We start from the raw sequence: 24,833 nt of genomic DNA, 5'->3' as shown, positions 1-24,833 counted from the left end.
CATAAGAGTTGAATTTTTTCAGTACTCCAAAGAAATTTAATTCCTTACTGTTGTGACAATGCACGCATACGTTTCCGATAGTGCTACCACTTGTACTTATTAGGTAGTGTCGATAACCGGCCATAAAGTACCAGTGGGAAAGCCGCATCGTGTCTATGAGCAAGCATAGAGCACAATTGTTAAAGCCATAAGCAAAGTTCATGTCATTTTAAGATACGTGAAAAAAAAGTTGAATAATTTCGAAGTCCAAAAAAATTTAGTCCAATAAAATAAAAGTGCTACTACAAACAATATTTTTCTAATAGTAAAAGTTACGACTAACATTTATATATCACTCTCATTTTGAATTTGGAAATTATTAAATATGATTTTTTTTGTTTTAAGTATTGTAAATATAACTCTAAGAGATTTAAAAAAATTTGAAAAAATATATCATGTAAAAAAAAATAATAAAAAAACTTCAAAAAACTTCAAAAAAAAGTTCAAAAAATGGGGGGAGGGGCCCAAAAAGTGGGCGGGGAGGGGCCCCCTTTGGAGTTTGGGGAAAGGGGACCGTTGGGGGTTAAGGCCACTGGTTGTTAGGGTTGTTGGTGCTTATTATTCTTGATAGTTCAAACTCATAAATACCTCACTACTTGATTTTTAGGTATTTCTATGGATTATTCTTAATTTTTTTATTAAAATTATTTTCCTGCCATCTACATCTCTCTTAGTATCAACTTTTTAGTAGACTATAACGTTAGACCATATTTTATATTGACAACACTGCTCAACTCCAATTCGCAAATACTATACCCTTTTTGTAAATAGAGTTAGCTTTTACGCAAAATTATATAAAGCCAATTAAGATATTGAACAACTTGTACCAATGTCTCTTTTAGGCGTCAAATCTATTGGGTATCTGAGCATAATCTTTGTATTGTTGATACGTTTCATTACTCATTCTTTAATTACACGTGAACCATTCTTAACCAACGGAAGTTTAATGTGATTATTGAAGCTACAAGTAATTACCCTTTTCAAAAACATTAGTTATTAACTACACCCAGAATCTTGTATATCCTCTAAACCAGTCTGATTACATTATATAATCTCGTCCATAGTTCCAAAATGTGTTTGGTCGTTTTTCTTGGAAAGCTACCAAGGAACGTGCTGCAAGCAAATAGCATGGTAAGGAACATAAGGCAATAGAAATGGAACATAGGTGCGAGGGGCTACTCACTCTCTTTGAAAAGGTGTATAGCTCTCTGCAAATAGCATGGTAAGGAACATAAACCCATAGAAATGGAACATAGCACTCTACTGCTGTGGATTATATTTGCAGCAACAATGGCATAGTTGTTTAGAAAAGCATTATATATATTGTAGACGGTTTTTTGTGGTTTTTCCCACAGTTAGGTTTTTTTCTGATGGAGTAATGGCCGTGGGGGAGGGGGTGACAGGGGTACTTTCCGGGGGAGGTGAATGCCAGCTCCCACTGTAATAATTATTCGCAACTGATGAAATCTTATTGTTAATAGCCAAAGAAAAAATAGAGATGCTCGAACAGCGTCAATAGATTTTTCCACAGAGATTAAAAAAGAAACTAAAAACAGAAAATAGAATAGGGGTAGGGGCTTACCTTCCCCCCATGTAAAATACCCCTCCAAGGAGATACTCGTGGCTGGTTGGTCTCCAATTGCTTTTGACTTCTCTGTCGAAAATGCTTCAATGTTCAGATTTCGGAATCTGGCACAGGAATCTTTCAATGAAAACTAAACTTTACTTGAGTTTTAATTTTTACTTTGAGTTCTAGCCTTCTGAAACGCAAATTACATACTATTGCCCCATCTGGTAACTGTGTCTCTAACTTTCTTGTTCTTTCCTTTGTTTTTTCGTAGTCATGACCGCACTACTTAACATTGAAGGAATGTCTAAGCCAGAACAAGGAAAAAGTGAAAATACGCTGAGTATGCATATTCGTTTTTTTAGCTGCGCTATCTCATATCAGGCTTCTGACCACACTGGTAGAGAATAGAGCAGTAGAACATAAGAAATCGAAGAATGGAAGAAAATTCGTTTATAGCTGATTTTAGGCGAGAAGTTAAGAAAATTCTTGATAGGCCTGTAACGTATATATAAAAAATGACTTTTTTAAAGAGCATATTATAGGAAAAAAACTTTAGCGCCAAACCCCCTCGTATAGGCCTACGTGATAAGTTCTGTTCGTTATAAGTTTTAATGTTGCTCCTTACTTTCAGTTGAAAAAACTTGTTTTTTTATTTCTTATTTTTTTTCTAAATAATACAAGGATACCCGGTGCCCCCTTCATAGAAATGTCCCTTACCCTTTTAAAACTTCCTCCGTGAAAATATACTCCCCCGTAACCCCAGACACCCCCCCCCCCTGAACCAGAAGAAATCCCACCTAAAAACGTCTTTATACTACCCAACATCCAATACTGTATTTAAACAATGGACAAAGATCATAATTTGCAGCCCATCCCCCAAGGACTGTGGGGGATTGAGTTATCCTAAAAAACATAGTTATTAGATTTTACGACTATACCGAACAACACAGCAATCTCAAAATTTTGATTACGTGACTTGGAGGAAAAAATGAGCGTGAGAGGCCTAGTTGCACTCCAATTTTTTGGTCACGTAAAAAGAGCACTATGACTTTCAATTCTTGTTTGAATGAGCCCTTTTGCAATATATAATAGGACCACTGGGTCGATAATATCACCCCTGAAAAAAAAATATTGATGTATCCTACTCTTTGGATGTATCTATTGGTATCATTATTTCGTTTTTTAGAGTTTTGGTTACCAATGAGCCGGGTCGCTTCTTACTTACAGTTCGTTACCACGAATTGTTTGATATTGATTTTGTTCCTTTGACAATGAACTCCAAGCTCTTGCTTCCGGAAGAGCTGAGATGTAAGAGCTTACTTTGATCCTTCAAAAGTAATTTAAAGTATTATTATAGGCAGAGCAATAGCGCTGCCTAAGTAAAGAACGATGTTGGCACAGTGTATTATTTTTCTCCATTCCAGGGCACTTCATATCGAAGGAGTTGTCGTAGAGACTTCGAAAAGGGCTCACTCGATTGGAAATAGGAATTGCTAGTGCCCTTTTTAATAGTCGAAAGTGATTGGAAGGCAACTAAAACCCCTTCCACGCCCACCATTTCCCCAAACACATCCAAAAAAAGTTTGAGATGGTCATTTTGTTCATGGTAGTCGATTTCCAGATAAAAGTTATGTTTTTGAGAAGGATACTCCCCCACAGCCCTCAGGGCAAGGGTTGTAAGTTATGCCCTGGGGGCATATAAGATTTTTATAGAAAGCTTTGTCGTAAAAACTTCAAAAAGGGCTCATTCGATAAGAAATTCAAAGGGCTAGTGCCTTTTTTAATAGTAAAAAATGATTGGAGAGCAACTAACCCCCCTCTGCCGCCCCCTTTTTCCCCAAACACATCCAATCAAAATTTTGAGTTAGAAATTTTGTTCAACTTAGTTGAAAGTTGTTGTAATTATGTCTTTGAGAATGACAGCCACCCAATCCCTTCAGGGCAAGGGTTGTAAGTTATGCCTTGGGGGCATGTAAGGTTCTTATAGAAAGCATTGTCGGGTTGAATAAAGCATTGTCGCAAAACCCCTATGCCTTCCCAAGACCAGGACAAAATTTGCACTTTACTGAAAAAATATAAATGTTTTTACTTTTATAACTTTAATAAATCAAATAACTTTTACTTTTTGATTACTAAATATCAGTCTATGTATATTAAACTGACAATGCACATTCATTTGTATTTTTTTAGCAAAGTGCAATTTTTTTTGCCTTGGGAAGGCAGAGGGATGTTGCGCCCAACTTCTGTTAATTTCTGTTCGTTTTGAGTTTGACTCTGGTTATTTATTGTGATTTCTGTTCGTTTTGGGTTTCATTAATTTATCGATGCTGATTTGTGGTAGTTCAACGCTTGGTGAATTTGACTTTATTTTTGCTCATTTTTTGTTTAATGGAGTTCTTTACTTTTCTTTGAAAAACTTATTTTATGGAAAAAGTTTTTTAATTAATTTCTGTTCGTTTTATGTTGACATAGTCTTTTCAGGGAAAAAGAAAATAACACTTAAAATCTTTTCGTTTTTAAGACTTTATAGTTTGGCCTGCTATTTGTATGCTGGAGAAGAATTTTCAGCAATTTTCAACAACATACACCCTTTTAATAATCTGGACACAAATAGTACTTTTTAATTTAGTTTCATACCTCCTCTAGTTGACCTGAGATGGAAAACTTGATACCATTTGCCAAAAAATCTGTTCATTCTCTTTGATAGCTTGGATACACTTACGCTATTTTGATTTGGTTAAATTTTAACACCAGAAGTAGCCTCGGAAGTTTTATCATAATACCATCAGTCTTTCTTGTGATACTGCTGTGATTCTTAATTGGTATTTAGAATTATAAAAGTGAATTTGTATAAATATAACGGAAAAATTTAGTTTTTAAACATATTGGGCAAATGGGTGGGTGGGCGTGGGAGGATGGGAGTGAAGGGGGATTAGTTGCCCTCCAATCACTTTCGACTATTAAAAAGGGTATCAGCCCTTTGTGTTTTCAATAGAATGAGCCCCTTTCAATGTTTTAACGACAATTCCTTCGATACGCTGAACAAAAGGGATATCTCAAAATTTTTATTCGAAGTGTTTGGGGAAATGATGGGCGTCAGGGGGGATAGTTGCACTCCAATCACTTTTGATTATTCATAACAGCACTAGCCCTTTGAATTTCCAATCGAATGAGCCTGTTTTGAAGTTTCTACGACAACACCTTCCATAAAAACCTTATATGCCCCCAGGGCATAACTTAAAACCATTGCGCTGAGGTCTCGAGGAAGTGTCCTCCTCAAAAAAAAATATATTTTCTATCTGGAAATCAACTAGCCTACACTGAACAAAATGGCAACCTCAAAATTTTGATTGGATGTGTTTGGGGGAATATGGGCGTTTGGGGGAAAATTTTGATTGAATATGTTTGGGGCTTTGGGTGCCCTCCAATCACTTTCGACTATTAAAAGGGCACTAGCCATTTGAGTTTTCAATGGAATGAGCCGGTTTTGAAGTTTTTACGACAACGGCTTCAATAAAAACCCTATATTCCCCCAGAGCATAACTTAAAACCCTCGCCCTGAGGGTTGTGGGGGAATGTCCTCCTCAAAAATATATTTTCTATCTGGAAATCAACTACGCTGAACAAAATGGCTATCTTCCCATTTGAGCTGTCGGGGGGAATGATGGGCGAAGGGGGGGGGGCTAGTTGCCCTCCAATCACTTTCAACTATTAAAGAGGGCACTAGCCCTTTGAATTTCCAATCGAATGAGCCTGTTCCGAAGTCTCTAGGACAACCCCTTCCATATGAAGTGCCCTACTTTAAAGGAAAAAAAAATAATATATTGTGACAACATCGTTCTTATATGCCCTCAGGGCATAACTTAAAACCCTCGCCCCGAGGTTTGTAGGGGAGTGTCCTCTTCAAAAAGATATTTTCTAACAGGAAATCAACTACGCTGAACAAAATGGCTATCTCAAAATGTTGATTGCATGTGTTAAGGGAAATGATGGGTATTAGGGGTGGAGGGGGGGGTAGTTGCCCTCCAATCACTTTCGACTAGTAAAAAGGGCACTAGCCCTTTGAATTTCCAATCGAATGAGCCTGTTTTGAAGTTTCTACGACAACGCCTTCTATAAAAATCTTGTATGCCCCCAGGGCATAACTTAAAACTCATGCCCAGAGGGTTGTGGGGGAGTATCCTCCCCAAAGACATATTTTTTATCTGGAAATCAACTACTCTGAACAAAAGGGCCATCTCGCACTTTTGATTGGAGGTGTTTGGGGGACTGATGGGCGTAAGAGGGGGGGGGTCTCGTTGCCCACCAATAATTTTCGACTATGAAAAAGGACACTAGCCCGTTGAATTTCCAATTAAATGAGCCTGTTTTGAAGTTTATACGACAACACCTTCTATAAAAATCTCATGGGCCCCCGGGGCATAACTTACATCCCTGTCCCTAAGGGTTTCTGGTGGAGTTTCTTCCACAAAAACACACTTTCTATCTTGAAATCAATTACGCTGAACAAAATCCCTATCTCAAAATTTTCATTGTATGTGTTTGGTGGACTGATGGGTGTGAGGGGGGGGCTATTTGCCCACCAATCACTTTCAAATATTTAAAGAGACCCTAGAACTCTCAATTTCCAATCAAATGAGCCATTTTTTAAGTCCCTATGACGACCCCTTCCAAATGAAGTGCCCTGCTTTAAAGTAAAAAAATAATATATGGTACAGTGTACCAACACTGTTCTTATATGCCCTCACGGTATAAACCAAAACCCTTGCCCCGATGGTTTTGTGTGAGTGTCCTCCTTAAACAGATATTTTCTATCTGGAAATCAACTACGCTGAACAAAATGGCTATCTCAAATTTTTTATGGGTTGTGTGTGGGGGACTGTGGGGCATGGAGGGAGAGGGGGGCTAGTTGCCCTCCAGTAAATTTCGACTATTAAAATGGACACTAGCCATTCCATTTTCCAATCGAATAAGCCCTTTTCGAAGTTTCTACGACAACTCCTTCGATACGAAGTGCCCGGCTGAAGAAAAAAAAAACACATTGTGCCCACAACGTTCTTTACTTAGGCAGCACTAACGCACTGCATTTTCCATTTAAATCTTTGAGGGCGCTTAAATAAATCATCCTGTTCCTTATTATCAAGGAGGCACATTTGTGCCTCTATAAAGAGGCGACCCACCACAATGTTAAGCGATTTTTGGTCTTAGCGGTCGCAGAGAGACAGCGGTGATTGTATTTTGTAGCCCAAGCTCCAACTAAGAAACGTGCAAAATTTCATCCTCCTCCGACTTTATCTTCATGGGTAAAAGTGGGCCGGAAGTTTCGACCCTCGGACCACAGCCCCCCTTTAACGTTGTCCGATTGGGCTGAAATTTAGAGGTTAAGCTTTCCTGGGGCCCGGGAGCTTATCCTCGAAATTTCAGATCAATCCGATCACTCCTTCCCTGTTTTCCAAAAACCAAATATAGCCACTTAAAGTTCATTTCTCTATTTTCAGACCAAAACAATTATCTCCCGAAGTTACACGGACGACCCACCTCATTTTCCTTTCAGACCCCATGTTATATCTTCTCCCCCCAGCCCCCCCTGTCACGTGGTTTGATCGGGCTAAAATTTATACGTTCAGCTTCTAGATAATCTGAGCACTTATCGTCGAAATTTCCGATCTCTCCGACCACTTCTGTCCTGTGTTCCAAAAAACAAATATCAAGTTCTGTGGGGATTTGCTTGCGTCAAAAATACATCGCCCAGAATAAAAATTATGTGACGTTTCTTTGGTACAGTGTTCACTACTCCTGACTGTCAGGCGGAAGACCCGGGTTCGATTTCCCGTCAGAGAAAGTTTTTTTACATATTGAATTTAAAGTTTAAAAAAGAAACTCAGTTTCTTTTTTAAATCCAATCTATTAAATCCTTCGGATCAACAGGCGTCACCAGAAGAACTCTTTAAAGAGGCACTAGTGTGCCTCCTTAATCTTAAAGAGCAGGGGGTTTGGGGGGCGGCAGCCCCCCAACATTAAATCCTGACACGATCACCTAAAAGTTAGTCAAGTAAAAATAAGTAATAAACTGTACAAAAATGTGCAGAAATTATTTAAAAAAAAATACGTTTTCTAAAGAGTTAAAGAGGCTGAGTCAAAAGTTTTACCCTTACAACGTACAGGGATTCGTAGATGCAGTTGGGGGGCTGCCACCTCCCAAATCCCCTGAACTCGCGGACTTTAAATAAAAAAAAAGTTTTTTAAACTGAAAGTGAGGAGCCACATTAAAACTTGAAACCAGGAAACATTATTCCACATGTTAAAGAGGTTGTACCCTCTACAGCGCTTTGCTATTTACGCTAATGTTTTTTTTTTTTAAAAAAAGTGTTGTAAGAAAGTCATAATTTAGCGTAAATAGCGCGGCGTTGAGGAGGGCACAGCCTCTTTCATATTAGGAATAATTTCTGTTCGTTTTAAGTTTTAATGTCGCTCCTTACTTTCAGTTTAAAAAACTTTTTTTTTATTTAAAAGTTGCGAAAGCGGGGGGTTTGGGAGGCGGCAGCCCCCCAACTGTATCTCCTAATCCCTGTACGTTTTAAGGTTCGAACTTTTGACTCAGCCTCTTTAACTCTTTAGAAAACGTAGTTTTTTCAAATAATTTGCTTTAAAAAACTGGATACCCAACTTAGCAAAAAAAAATTAAAAAAGTTAAGAAACTATAAATTTATCCAAGCTGGTATGTTCCGGTCTATGCCCAGGCCCGGTGGTGCCAAAGAGAGAATGGTGCCAAAGTACTATAAGAGTCATTACTGTATGCAAATATCATGATCAATAGTAGACTAGAACATAGCGATTTGCGCAGACATATAGCCAAACAGGTTCTTCTGGTAGGTAAACATGTCATTACACTCTTTGCCAAGAGGAACGAGTATAACTTGATTGGTGATTAGGATTTGAATAAAAAAAAAGGGTAATTAGTAATTGGAAAATTTTTTAATGCTTTTACAATCGGAGATGTTTGATTAACCATTGCAAAAAAGGGGTAATGGGATATGCAAGCATTTGCAAAAAAGGGGTAATTAATGTTGAAAAGGGTAATTACTTCTTTAGTTTACGAGATTTGCGAATTTTTTGCGAAAAGATATTTGCGTAAAGGTATTGCGATGGTTAAGAATAGGTCATTACACCTTTTTGCCAAGAGGAATGAGTATAATACATGTTTATTTATTTTTTTTTAACTGGTATTTTTTCAATGAAGTCCATAGCACTTTGCAGAAACCCGTGAATGTAGGACTGAAAGTCCAATTACTAATCAAGCTAGTGTGACCGCCATTTTTTGATCTGGTTAAGTGGGTATAATCTGGTTTGGTTTGCTATTGCGAGAGGACTCAAGCGATTTCTTTCTTACGGGGTTTCAGTTATACAGGGGTTCAGTTACATGGGGTTGGTGGTTGTTATAATACACAAGTTCTATTTGAACAGTGTTGTGAGATCCCCTACCACACCCCCAAAGGACTCTGACTCCCCCATCCCATGTATTAGCGAAGTTACTCTGTGATCGTTATAATACACAAGCTTTAGTTTACGAGATTTGGGGACTTGAGTTGCACGAGAGTTCAGTTACATACGGATTCAGTTACACGGGGGTTTAGTTAAATTTTCAGCTAGTGTGACCGTCATTTTTTGATCTGGTTAAGTGGGTATAATCTGGTTTGGTTTGCTATTGCGAGAGGACTCAAGCGATTTCTTTCTTACGGGGTTTCAGTTATACAGGGGTTCAATTACATGGGGTTGGTGGTCGTTATAATACACAAGTTCTATTTGAACAGTGTTGTGAGATCCCCTACCACACCCCCCAAGGACTCCGATCCCCCCATCCCGTGTATTAGCGAAGTTACTCTGTGGTCGGTATAATACACAAGCGTTAGTTTACGAGATTTGGGGACTTGAGTTGCACGAGAGTTCAGTTACATACGGATTCAGTTACACGGGGGTTTAGTTAAATTTTCAGCTAGTGTGACCGTCATTTTTTGATCTGGTTAAGTGGGTATAATCTGGTTTGGTTTGCTATTGCGAGAGGACTCAAGCGATTTCTTTCTTACGGGGTTTCAGTTATACAGGGGTTCAATTACATGGGGTTGGTGGTTGTTATAATACACAAGTTCTATTTGAACAGTGTTGTGAGATCCCCTACCACACCCCCAAAGGACTCCGATCCCCCCATCCCGTGTATTAGCGAAGTTACTCTGTGGTCGTTATAATACACAAGCTTTATTTTACGAGATTTGGGGACTTGAGTTGCACGAGAGTTAAGTTACATACGGATTCAGTTACACGGGTGTTTATTTAAATTTTCAGATAGTGTGACCGTCATTTTTTGATCTGGTTAAGTGGGTATAATCTGGTTTGGTTTGCTATTGCGAGAGGACTCAAGCGATTTCTTTCTTACGGGGTTTCAGTTATACAGGGGTTCAGTTACATGGGGTTGGTGGTTGTTATAATACACAAGTTCTATTTGAACAGTGTTGTGAGATCCCCTACCACACCTCCAAAGGACTCCGATCCCCCCATCCCGTGTATTAGCGAAGTTACTCTGTGGTCATTATAATACACAAGCTTTAGTTTACGAGATTTGGGGGACTTGAGTTGCACGAGAGTTCAGTTACATACGGATTCAGTTACACGGGGGGGTTTAGTTAAATCTTCGTCTGAAAAATAGGAGTTCACACTTAAAAAAGTTCTATTAAGAGCTATTTTTATGGAAATGGTTCATTTTTGAACCAAAACTATGCTTTTCTGACTGAAGATACACATTTGAATCAGAAAAGGTGAAAATGTACACATCTAAAACAGAAAAGTGTGTTTTGACTATATTTTCTATAATTTAGTCTGAAAAATAGGACTTCACACTTAAAAAGTTCTATTATGAGCTTTTTTATGGAAATGGTTCATTTTTTTGAACCGAAACTATGCTTTTGTGACTGAAGATATACATTATAATCAGAGAAATTGTTTAGAAATACGCTAAAAGATGATTCCCGTCAAGCTATTGTAGTTTTCTAAAAAAAATAAATGATTTTCAAAATCAAAGAAAATGGCCCCATCTTTAACAAATATAGCCTTAGCTATTTAAAAATGCGCATAAATTCTTGATTTTCAATCTAACTTAACTTGTAGGAATAGGACTTCATTCAAACAAGTAAATCGGCTTTATTTAAAGTATATTAATTGCACAAAAAGACTATTATTTTTCATTGTTTTTCCCTCCAGGTGCTAAGGTCTCCATCTCGCTTTCAGTTAGTTTTTTTCTAAGTATACGATAGTAACGATTATGCCATCTCCATACTTCATAATATCCATCATGAGTTATATAATAATCAACATCCAATTTTGGCTCCCGATCTAAAAAAAAAAAAAAAAAAACAATTAAAAATATAACAAGATAATAAATAAAAATTTTTATTGGTAGTGTTAAAATTTTTACCATTTAGAAATACAGAATTATTTAAAAATGTATTAAAAGTTCAGAAACACATCTATACTATTTACTAACAAACAGGGGTTCAGTTACTTGGGGTCGGTGGTGGTTATAATACAAAAGTTCTTTTTTAATTGTGTTGTGATATCCCCTCCCACACCCCCAAAGGACTCCGCCCCCCCCCCCCCCTCCCAGCCCATGTATTAGCGAAGTTACTCTGTGGTCGTTATAATACACAAGCTTTAGTTTACGAGATTTGGGGGCTTGAGTTGCACGAGAGTTCAGTTACATACAGATTCAGTTACACGGGGGGTTTAGTTAAATTTTCGTCTGAAAAATAGGAGTTCACACTTAAAAAAGTTCTATTAAGAGCTATTTTTATGGAAATGGTTCATTTTTGAACCAAAACTATGCTTTTCTGACTGAACATACACATTTGAATCAGAAAAGGTGAAAATGTACACATCTAAAACAGAAAAGTGTGTTTTGACTATATTTTCTATAATTTAGTCTGAAAAAATAGGAGTTCACACTTAAAAAAGTTCTATTAAGAGCTATTTTTATGGAAATGATTCATTTTTGAACTAAAAATATGCTTTTCTGACTGAACATACACATTTGAATCAGAAAAGGTGAAAATGTACACATCTAAAACAGAAAAGTGTGTTTTGACTATATTTTCTATAATTTAGTCTGAAAAATAGGACTTCACACTTAAAAAAGTTCTATTAAGAGCTTTTTTTTCCGCTTTTATTTCAGCCAATTGTGTTTAACAAAAAAAAAAATAATGGAATTATTTACTGATCTTCAGTTGTTGTGATTTTAAAAGTTCTGCTTTTGTTTCAGTCAATCGTGTATATTCCCCAAAAAATACTTTTAAGACAATCAACTTCAGACTAAAAAGAATTTTTTTTTTTTAAATGAAGTGGAAAATTTTGATATTATTTTGGGAAAATAGAATTGATCAATAACTTATTTCATTTTCATTAAGAAAATTCAGAATCAAAGTTGAACTTTTCTTCTTCCAGGAAAATATTTGGAACAGAACTTTAAATTTTTTCATACCTTTGAGAAAAATCTGAATTGAAGTGGAAAATTTTATATTATTTTAGGAAAATAGAATTGATCAATAACTTATTTCATTTTCATTGAGAAAATTCAGAATCGAAGTTGAACTTTTTTAGTCTTCGCGATTTTTGTATTAACCAGGAGTTTTCTAACAGCAAGCGAGCAAGCTATTAATTGGTTTTTAGAGTTTTTCGGTTACTATTGAGCCGTGTCGATCCTTACTTACAGTTCGTTACCACGAACACAATAAATTGTTTCAGCCAATCGTGTATCTCCCCCCGAAAAAATACTTTTCAGACAATCAACTTCAGACTAATCAGAATTTTTTTTAACTGAAGTGGAAAATTTTGATATTATTTTGGGAAAATAGAATTGATCAATAACTTATTTCATTTTCATTCAGAAAATTCAGAATCGAAGTTGAACTTTTCTTCTTCCGGGAAAATATTTGGAACAGAACTTTAAATTTTTTCATCTCTTTGAGAAAAATTTGAATTGAAGTGGAAAATTTTATATTATTTTAGGAAAATAGAATTGATCAATAACTTTTTTCATTTTCATTGAGAAAATTCAGAATCGAAGTTGAACTTTTTAGTCTTCGCGATTTTTGTATTAACCAGGAGTTTTGTAACAGCAAGCGAGCAAGCTATTAATTGGTTTTTAGAGTTTTGGTTACTATTGAGCCGTGTCGATCCTTATTCACAGTTCGTTACCACGAACACAATAAAAAAATAAATAAACAGGTATTATACCCACAAGCATATGCGAGTCAAATTTTATCTTACGTATCTGATAAAATAAAAATCAAAATTAAATTGCATTTACTACTTTTCGTTTAAACTAATGTGGTTTCAATAAAAAATTTGAAATTATCTCGTTTAAACTATTGAAGTTTCTATAAATTTAAGTTAAAAAGCTGCTCACCAAGTTTAGCGAAATAAAAACGTCTATTTGCAGCATTCCCCTTCATCTTCCAAATTGTAAGAAGGAACTGAATGTATATCATCCCATTCTTAAGGTATTTTATACCTTATATCTTAGAAATTAAGTCTCTCTCTTCCTATCAGATTCAAACACTTAATACCCACAAGCATATGCGGGTCAAATTTCATCTTAAAGTGCCAACGTATCCGATAGAATAATTTAAGTCTTATGATCAATTTCATAAAACCTATAATTTTCACCTTTTTCTCCATTAAGCATCAATTACTTCAAGAAATTAATTCCACATTTTTGCAGATAGGGGCTTGAAACTTCCGAAGTAGGGTTATTGGTTTTTAGAGTTTCGGTAACTATTGAGTCGTGTCGCTCCTTACTTACAGTTCGTTAGCACAAACACAAAAATGTTATCACTCTTAACATTTAAATCTTGGCAAATCCAAAAACACCTGTGCAGTGATTTTGGCAAGTGCGTTTAGGTGTTAAATTCCAATTAATAGGCACGTAACGTATCTAAACTATGCTTTTGTGACTGAAGATATACATTATAATCAGAGAAATTGTTTAAAAATACGCTAAAAGATGATTCCCGTGAAGCTATTGTAGTTTTCTATAAAAAATAAATGATTTTCAAAATCAAAGACACGGGGGTTTAGTTAAATTTTCGTCTGAAAAAATAGGAGTTCACACTTAAAAAAGTTCTATTAAGAGCTATTTTTATGGAAATGGTTCATTTTTGAACTAAAACTATGCTTTTCTGACTGAACATACACATTTGAATCAGAAAAGGTGAAAATGTACACATCTAAAACAGAAAAGCGTGTTTTGACTATATTTTCTATAATTTAGTCTGAAAAATAGGACTTCACACTTAAAAAGTTCTATTAAGAGCTTTTTTTTATGGAAATGGTTCATTTTTGAACTGAAACTATGCTTTTGTGACTGAAGATATACATTATAATCAGAGAAATTGTTTAAAAATACGCTAAGAGATGATTCCCGTGAAGCTATTGTAGTTTTCTATAAAAAATAAATGATTTTCAATATCAAAGACACAGGGGTTTAGTTAAACTTTCGTCTGAAAAATAGGAGTTCACTTGAATCAGAAAAGGTGAAAATGTACACATCTAAAACAGAAAAGTGTGTTTTGACTATATTTTCTATGATTTAGTCCGAAAAATAGGACTTCACACTTAAAAAGTTCTATTAAGAGCTTTTTTTTTATGGAAATGGTTCATTTTTGAACCCAAACTATGCTTTTGTGACTGAAGATATACATTATAATCAGAGAAACTGTTTAAAAATACGCTAAAAGATGATTCCCGTGAAGCTATTGTAGTTTTCTATAGAAAATAAATGATTTTCAAAATCAAAGACACGGGGGTTTAGTTAAATTTTCGTCTGAAAAATAGGAGTTCACACTTAAAAAAGTTCTATTAAGAGCTATTTTTATGGAAATTGTTAATTTTTTTAAAAAAAAATATGATTTTCTTAATTTACATACACATTTTTTTTTTTATTTTTATGTTTCTTTTTTTAAACGAAAGTATGATTTTGTTACGGTAGATATACATTATAATCAGAGAAACTGTTTAAAAATATGCTAAAAGATGAGTCCCGTGAAGCTATTGTAGTTTTCTATAAAAAATAAATGATTTTCAAAATCAAAGACACGGGGGTTTAGTTAAATTTTCGTCTGAAAAATAGGAGTTCACACTTAAAAAAGTTCTATTAAGAGCGATTTTTATGGAAATTGTTCATTTTTTTAAAAAAAAATATGATTTTCTGACTTAACATACACATTTTTTTTTATTGAAATGTTTCTTTTTTTAACCGAAAGTATGATTTTGTTACTGTAGATATACATTATAATCAGAGAAACTGTTTAAAAATATGCTAAAAGATGATTCCCGTGAAGCTATTGTAGTTTTCTATAAAAAATAAATGATTTTCAAAATCAAAGACACGGGGGTTTAGTTAAATTTTCGTCTGAAAAATAGGAGTTCACACTTAAAAAAGTTCTATTAAGAGCTATTTTTATGGAAATGGTTCATTTTTTGAACCAAAACTATGCTTTTCTGACTGAACATACACATTTGAATCAGAAAAGGTGAAAATGTACACATCTAAAACAGAAAAGTGTGTTTTGACTATATTTTCTATAATTTAGTCTGAAAAATAGGACTTCACACTTAAAAAGTTCTATTAAGAGCTTTTTTTTTATGGAAATGGTTCATTTTTGAACCGAAACTATGCTTTTGTCGAGTGGGACCCCCCCCCCCCAACCCCGGGGCCACACACAGAGACTTTTTGACACGACACACAAACAGAGTCATAGTGAGAGAGATATCCAAAAAGTTGGGGTTAATCTAGGTTCACTTAGAGTGGCGCGCCACTCTAAGTGAACTTAGATTAACCCCAACTTTTGGATATCTCTCTCACTATGACTCTGTTTGTGTGTCGTGTCAAAAAGTCTCTGTGTGTGGCCCCGGGGTGGGGGGGGGGGGTCCCACGCCACAAAAGCCTAGGTACGGTAAAAAAATGAAAAACTTCCATAAAAAAAAAAAGATCTTAATAGACCATTTTAAGTGTTAAGCCAAATTTTAAGGACTAAATTATATAAAATATGTTAAAAAAAAAATATTATGTTTTATATTTTTACATTTTAACCTTTTATGATTCAAGTGTGTATGTTCAGTCAGAAAAGCATAGTTTTGGTTCAAAAAATGAACCATTTCCATAAAAATAGCTCTTAATAGAACTTTTTAAGTGTGAACTCCTATTTTTCAGACGAAAATTTAACTAAACCCCCGTGTCTTTGATTTTGAAAATCATTTATTTTTTATAGAAAACTACAATAGCTTCACGGGAATCATCTTTTAGCATATTTTTAAACAGTTTCTCTGATTATAATGTATATCTTCAGTCACAAAAGCATAGTTTCGGTTCAAAAATGAACCATTTCCATAAAAAAAATGTGTATGTTCAGTCAGAAAAGCATAGTTTTGGTTCAAAAATGAACCATTTCCATAAAAATAGCTCTTAATAGAACTTTTTAAGTGTGAACTCCTATTTTTCAGACGAAAATTTAACTAAACCCCCGTGTCTTTGATTTTGAAAATCATTTATTTTTTATAGAAAACTACAATAGCTTCACGGGAATCATCTTTTAGCATATTTTTAAACAGTTTCTCTGATTATAATTTATATCTTCAGTCACAAAAGCATAGTTTCGGTTCAAAAATGAACCATTTCCATAAAAAAAAATGTGTATGTTCAGTCAGAAAAGCATAGTTTTGGTTCAAAAAATGAACCATTTCCATAAAAATAGCTCTTAATAGAACTTTTTTAAGTGTGAACTCCTATTTTTCAGACGAAAATTTAACTAAACCCACGTGTCTTTGATTTTGAAAATCATTTATTTCTTATATAAAACTACAATAGCTTCACGGGAATCATCTTTTAGAGTATTTTTAAACAGTTTCTCTGATTATAATGTATATATTCAGTCACAAAAGCATAGTTTCGGTTCAAAAATGAACCATTTCCATAAAAAAGAAGCTCTTAATAGAACTTTTTAAGTGTGAAGTCCTATTTTTCAGACTAAATTATAGAAAATATAGTCAAAACACACTTTTCTGTTTTAGATGTGTACATTTTCACCTTTTCTGATTCAAGTGAACTCCTATTTTTCAGACGAAAGTTTAACTAAACCCCTGTGTCTTTGATTTTGAAAATCATTTATTTTTTATAGAAAACTACAATAGCTTCATGGGAATCATCTTTTAGCGTATTTTTAAACAATTTCTCTGATTATAATGTATATCTTCAGTCACAAAAGCATAGTTTCAGTTCAAAAATGAACCATTTCCATAAAAAAAAGCTCTTAATAGAACTTTTTAAGTGTGAAGTCCTATTTTTCAGACTAAATTATAGAAAATATAGTCAAAACACGCTTTTCTGTTTTAGATGTGTACATTTTCACCTTTTCTGATTCAAATGTGTATGTTCAGTCAGAAAAGCATAGTTTTAGTTCAAAAATGAACCATTTCCATAAAAATAGCTCTTAATAGAACTTTTTTAAGTGTGAACTCCTATTTTTTCAGACGAAAATTTAACTAAACCCCCGTGTCTTTGATTTTGAAAATCATTTATTTTTTATAGAAAACTACAATAGCTTCACGGGAATCATCTTTTAGCGTATTTTTAAACAATTTCTCTGATTATAATGTATATCTTCAGTCACAAAAGCATAGTTTAGATACGTTACGTGCCTATTAATTGGAATTTAACACCTAAACGCACTTGCAAAAATCACTGCACAGGTGTTTTTGGATTTGCCAAGATTTAAATGTTAAGAGTGATAACATTTTTGTGTTTGTGCTAACGAACTGTAAGTAAGGAGCGACACGACTCAATATTTACCGAAACTCTAAAAACCAATAACCCTACTTCGGAAGTTTCAAGCTCCTATCTGCAAAAATGTGGAATTAATTTCTTGAAGTAATTGATGCTTAATGGAGAAAAAGGTGAAAATTATAGGTTTTATGAAATTGATCATAAGACTTAAATTATTCTATCGGATACGTTGGCACTTTAAGATGAAATTTGACCCGCATATGCTTGTGGGTATTAAGCGTTTGAATCTGATAAGAAGAGAGAGACTTAATTTCCAAGATATAAGGTATAAAATACCTTAAGAATGGGATGATATACATTCAGTTCCTTCTTACAATTTGGAAGATGAAGGGGAATGCTGCAAATAGACGTTTTTATTTCGCTAAACTTGGTGAGCAGCTTTTTAACTTAAATTTATAGAAACTTCAATAGTTTAAACGAGATAATTTCAAATTTTTTATTGAAACAACATTAGTTTAAACGAAAAGTAGTAAATGCAATTTAATTTTTATTTTTATTTTATCAGATACGTAAGATAAAATTTGACTCGCATATGCTTGTGGGTATAATGCCTGTTTATTTATTTTTTTATTGTGTTCGTGGTAACGAACTGTGAATAAGGATCGACACGGCTCAATAGTAACCAAAACTCTAAAAACCAATTAATAGCTTGCTCGCTTGCTGTTACAAAACTCCTGGTTAATACAAAAATCGCGAAGACTAAAAAGTTCAACTTCGATTCTGAATTTTCTCAATGAAAATGAAAAAAGTTATTGATCAATTCTATTTTCCTAAAATAATATAAAATTTTCCACTTCAATTCAAATTTTTCTCAAAGAGATGAAAAAATTTAAAGTTCTGTTCTAAATATTTTCCCGGAAGAAGAAAAGTTCAACTTCGATTCTGAATTTTCTGAATGAAAATGAAATAAGTTATTGATCAATTCTATTTTCCCAAAATAATATAAAAATTTTCCACTTCAGTTAAAAAAAATTCTGGTTAGTCTGAAGTTGATTGTCTGAAAAGTATTTTTTTTGGGGGAGATACACGATTGGCTGAAACAATTTATTGTGTTCGTGGTAACGAACTGTAAGTAAGGATCGACACGGCTCAATAGTAACCGAAAAACTCTAAAAACCAATTAATAGCTTGCTCGCTTGCTGTTAGAAAACTCCTGGTTAATACAAAAATCGCGAAGACTAAAAAGTTCAACTTCGATTCTGAATTTTCTCAATGAAAATGAAATAAGTTATTGATCAATTCTATTTTCCTAAAATAATATAAAATTTTCCACTTCAATTCAGATTTTTCTCAAAGATATGAAAAAATTTAAAGTTCTGTTACAAATATTTTCCTGGAAGAAGAAAAGTTCAACTTTGATTCTGAATTTTCTTAATGAAAATGAAATAAGTTATTGATCAATTCTATTTTCCCAAAATAATATCAAAATTTTCCACTTCAGTTAAAAAAAAAAAATTCTTGTTAGTCTGAAGTTGATTGTCTGAAAAGTATTTTTTGGGGAAGATACACGATTGACTGAAACAAAAGCTGAACTTTTAAAATCACAACAACTGAAGATCAGTAAATAATTCCATTATTTTTTTTTTTGTTAAACACAATTGGCTGAAATAAAAGCGGAAAAAAAAGCTCTTAATAGAACTTTTTAAGTGTGAAGTCCTATTTTTCAGACTAAATTATAGAAAATATAGTCAAAACACACTTTTCTGTTTTAGATGTGTACATTTTCACCTTTTCTGATTCAAATGTGTATGTTCAGTCAGAAAAGCATAGTTTTAGTTCAAAAATGAATCATTTCCATAAAAATATCTCTTAATAGAACTTTTTTAAGTGTGAACTCCTATTTTTTCATACTAAATTATAGAAAATATAGTCAAAACACACTTTTCTGTTTTAGATGTGTACATTTTCACCTTTTCTGATTCAAATGTGTATGTTCAGTCAGAAAAGCATAGTTTTGGTTCAAAAATCAACCATTTCCATAAAAATAGCTCTTAATAGAACTTTTTTAAGTGTGAACTCCTATTTTTAAGACGAAAATTTAACTAAACCCCCCGTGTAACTGAATCTGTATGTAACTGAACTCTCGTGTAACTCAAGCCCTCAAATCTCGTAAACTGAAGCTTGTGTATTATAACGACCACAGAGTAACTTCGCTAATACATGGGTTGGGATGGGGGGGGGGGGTCGGAGTCCGTTGGGGGTGTGGTAGGGGATCTCACAACACTATTCAAATAGAACTTTTGTATTATAACGACCACCGACCCCATGTAACTGAACCCCTGTTTGTTAGCAAATAGTATAGATGTGTTTCTGAACTTTTAATACAGTTTTAAATCATTCTGTAGTTCTACATGGTAACAATTGTAACACTACCACTAACAATTGTTAGTTAAGATCTAGTTCTATTTTGAATTGTTTTTTGTTTTTTTTTTTTAGATCGGGAGCCAAAATTGGATGATGATCATTATATAACACATGATGGCTATTATGAAGTATGGAGATGGCATAATCGTTACTATCGTATACTTAGAAAAAAACTAACTGAAAGCGAGATGGAGACCTTAGCACCTGGAGGGAAAAACAATGAAAAATAATAGTCTTTTTGTGCAATTAATATACTTTAAATAAAGCAGATTTACTTGTTTGAATGAAGTCCTATTCCTACAAGTTAAGTTAGATTGAAAATCAAGAATTTATGCGCATTTTTAACTAGCTAAGGCTATATTTGTTAAAGATGGGGCCATTTTCTTTGATTTTGAAAATCATTTATTTTTAATAGAAAACTACAATAGCTTCACGGGAATCATCTTTTAGCGTATTTCTAAACAATTTCTCTGATTATAATGTATATCTTCAGTCACAAAAGCATAGTTTCGGTTCAAAAAAATGAACCATTTCCATAAAAAAGCTCATAATAGAACTTTTTAAGTGTGAAGTCCTATTTTTCAGACTAAATTATAGAAAATATAGTCAAAACACACTTTTCTGTTTTAGATGTGTACATTTTCACCTTTTCTGATTCAAATGTGTATCTTCAGTCAGAAAAGCATAGTTTTGGTTCAAATATGAACCATTTCCATAAAAATAGCTCTTAATAGAACTTTTTTAAGTGTGAACTCCTATTTTTCAGACGAAGATTTAACTAAACCCCCCGTGTAACTGAATCCGTATGTAACTGAACTCTCGTGCAACTCAAGTCCCCCAAATCTCGTAAACTAAAGCTTGTGTATTATAATGACCACAGAGTAACTTCGCTAATACACGGGATGGGGGGATCGGAGTCCTTTGGAGGTGTGGTAGGGGATCTCACAACACTGTTCAAATAGAACTTGTGTATTATAACAACCACCAACCCCATGTAACTGAACCCCTGTATAACTGAAACCCCGTAAGAAAGAAATCGCTTGAGTCCTCTCGCAATAGCAAACCAAACCAGATTATACCCACTTAACCAGATCAAAAAATGGCGGTCACACTAGCTGAAAATTTAACTAAACCCCCGTGTAAGTGAATCCGTATGTAACTGAACTCTCGTGCAACTCAAGTCCCCAAATCACGTAAACTAAAGCTTGTGTATTATAACGATCACAGAGTACCTGCGCTAATACATGGGATGGGGGAATCGGAGTCCTGTGGGGGTGTGGTAGGGGATCTCACAACGCTGTTCAAATAGAACTTGTGTATTATAACAACCACCAACCCCATGTAATTGAACCCCTGTATAACTGAAACCCCGTAAGAAAGAAATCGCTTGAGTCCTCTCGCAATAGCAAACCAAACCAGATTATACCCACTTAACCAGATCAAAAAATGACGGTCACACTAGCTGAAAATTTAACTAAACCCCCGTGTAACTGAATCCGTATGTAACTGAACTCTCGTGCAACTCAAGTCCCCAAATCTCGTAAACTACAGCTTGTGTATTATACCGACCACAGAGTAACTTCGCTACGACATGGGATGGGGGGATCGGAGTCCTTTGGGGGTGTGGTAGGGGATCTCACAACACTGTTCAAATAGAACTTGTGTATTATAACAACCACCAACCCCATGTAATTGAACCCCTGTATAACTGAAACCCCGTAAGAAAGAAATCGCTTGAGTCCTCTCGCAATAGCAAACCAAACCAGATTATACCCACTTAACCAGATCAAAAAATGACGGTCACACTAGCTGAAAATTTAACTAAACCTCCGTGTAACTGAATCCGTATGTAACTGAACTCTCGTGCAACTCAAGTCCCCAAATCTCGTAAACTAAAGCTTGTGTATTATCACGACCACAGAGTAACTTCGCTAATACACAGGATGGGGGGGGCGGAGTCCTTTGGGGGTGTGGTAGGGGATCTCACAACACTGTTCAAATAGAACTTGTGTATTATAACAACCACCAATCCCCATGTAACTGAACCCCTGTATAACTGAAACCCTGTAAGAAAGAAATCGCTTGAGTCCTCTCGCAATAGCAAACCAAACCAGATTATACCCACTTAACCAGATCAAAAAATGGCGGTCACACTAGCTTGATTAGTAATTGGACTTTCAGTCCTACATTCACGGGTTTCTGCAAAGTGCTATGGACTTCATTGAAAAAATACCAGTTAAAAAAAAATAAATAAATAAACATGTATTATACACGTTCCTCTTGGCAAAAAGGTGTAATGACCTATTCTTAACCATTGCAATACCTTTACGCAAATATCTTTTCGCAAAAAATTCGCAAATCTCGTAAACTAAAGAAGTAATTACCCTTTTCAACATTAATTACCCCTTTTTTGCAAATGCTTGCATATCCCATTACCCCTTTTTTGCAATGGTTAATCAAACATCTCCGATTGTAAAAGCATTAAAAAATTTTCCAATTACTAATTACCCTTTTTTTTTATTCAAATCCTAATCACCAATCAAGTTATACTCGTTCCTCTTGGCAAAGAGTGTAATGACATGTTTACCTACCAGAAAAACCTGTTTGGCTATATGTCTGCGCAAATCGCTATGAGCTAGTCTACTATCAGTATCCTTACAATGCAACTTCTTCCCCTTCCTTACGGTTCAGGTATAGCCCTAGGATATAGGCCTGGGAAAGATGTTATATTTGGAAAGAGCATAAAATATGGAATCTAATGGCCGTATTTGTATTATATTCGCATGCTTCCTTTTGATGTCATTAATGACTATACTTTTGTCGTTCACCCCCCCCCCCTCATACCGCCTCCAAACAAACGAAAACAGTAGATTTTGAGCATGTAGATTTTCAAAAAGGTGACAAAGCAATATCTCAAGAGCGGCTTACATGATTAAGTTACATGATTAAGGGGGTCCACCCCCCACAATTATGCAGTCGGCCCATTATACTTTGAAACTAAACGTTGCTTTAAAACTAAGTCAAATGGCTCTGTGTGTATGGTTGCCAATATGAAACTTCATTAATATATCGAGAAAAACAGTGTTTATTAAGCTGAAACATTCGGGACTACTACTATTACTATTTTTGATCTTACAATATACATAAATTAAATGAGTCTAAGTGTAGCTTGGCTGTCCAGGTTGTTAAGTTATATTTTTCTGGTAACCTTGAGGAGGTACGAAATTGACTTAAACAATACTATTTTTGTTAGGATTAAAAATTATTGAAACAATTTCTCCAACATACAAACAGCAAGCCAAACTATTGATTCTTATACAAAAGATATAAAATATTTTTTTCCACGAAAAAGACTAAAACGAACAGAAATTAGTTCAAAAAAGTTTTCCCACAAAATAAGTTTTTCAAAAAAAATCAAAGAGCTCCATTAAATCAAAAATGAGCAAAACTGAAGTAAAATTATCGTCCAAGTGCAAACGAACAAAAATTGTCATGAGTAAGACTAACAACCCCCGTATGGTACCTTCTCAAGACTAGAACATAATTTGGACTTTACTGATAAAAAAAAGATCTTGGATTTTCACTGATATTTATTCCTTAAAGTTTTAATATATTTTTTTTATTTTATTCAAATATAAAAATTGAAAAAATTTTAAATTAATTTACTGTCATTAAATTAAAAATTATGTTGTTGTCTTATGACGGCTTGGGGGTGTTAATTCTGTTCAGGAAAATTTTTGCTCGTTTTGAGTTTGACTCGGTTTTTATTGTAATTTTTTCCTTTTTTTTAGTCATTTATTTATTCATAAAAATTTATGGCAATTTTAAGTTTTTAAAATTATTTTGACTATATTTCTAATTATTTTTGTGTTAAGGGAGATCTTTACTTATCTGTGAAAAACTTATATTGTTTAAAAAGTTAAGTTATTCCAGGTTAGGCATTTGATGAATTAGTTTCTCTTCGGCCTGCTTTCCATAATTCTTTGCCTTAGCTTTTATTGCTTTGCTTCTAAAGTATTATATTTTCATCCTATTTTCGTATGTTTCATTATGATTGACCTGACATAACTTCTCGAATTACGGAAGCAAGCTTCAGAGTGCGTACGAACTCATTTGGAAGTACCATTTTTTTTATTAATTGTACAATGAAAGGAGACGATAGTTGAGTTTAAGCAAATTCCTTAAGGCGAGAGATGAACCAAAAAGTGAATGTAACTCTAAAGATGAAACCTTAGAATGATCGTGACAAATTTAAATGTTCGGGATCATTATTTTCAGTTAATTCTATGTTAAAGATTATTTAAAAGAGATGATTTAATTTGTAAACATCTTTGACGGGATTTTTTTTTTATGAAGAATAATTTTTGTTAGTTTTATGGTTTATTTTTAAAATTAATTAAGTTTGAAATACCATTTTACTTATTGAGAAAATATTAAAGTGGCATTGTCAAGTAAATAATTTGAATAGGTAAGTATAATAAAAAGCGTTCATTCTTTTAATTTACAACGAGGCTACCTCACTCAGACCTTAGTTTGATCCCAGACCCTAGTTTGCCCCCCCCCCCCTGGCGAAATTTGTTCTCTATAAATATCAGTTTTTTTAGTCCATCTTTATCTTTTTATTACTACATCGCTAGTTTTTCAGTATTCTCTGTCATCTCCACTTGATTTGAGACAGTTCTGGTAGGCCACTCGCCTCAGCTTTTCCTCTTAAAGCATTGCACCAAAAGTGTAGTTTTAAGTGAACAAAAAAACATTCTTGTGTAGGTAGGATATATGGCATTATAAAATAAGTTTGTTTTAATTAAAAAAATTATTTAGATATTAGATTATTTGTTCAATTACTGAAGAAGATTTCATTACCGGGAAAGGCTTTAAAATGTTAGCTTTGGAAGTACTGAAAAAACAACACAGAAGACCGATACCAATATTCTGAAATGCCTAATATGATGTAGATTACACCAATTCCTCCGA

Source organism: Artemia sp. Qi Xiang Cuo, unplaced genomic scaffold (genome assembly GCF_049724085.1).
Source record: "Artemia sp. Qi Xiang Cuo unplaced genomic scaffold, ASM4972408v1 HiC_scaffold_3327, whole genome shotgun sequence".
Taxonomy (NCBI): Eukaryota; Metazoa; Arthropoda; class Branchiopoda; order Anostraca; family Artemiidae; genus Artemia; species Artemia sp. Qi Xiang Cuo.
The sequence above is the reverse complement of the archived record's forward strand: the minus strand, read 5'-3'. Positions refer to the sequence as shown.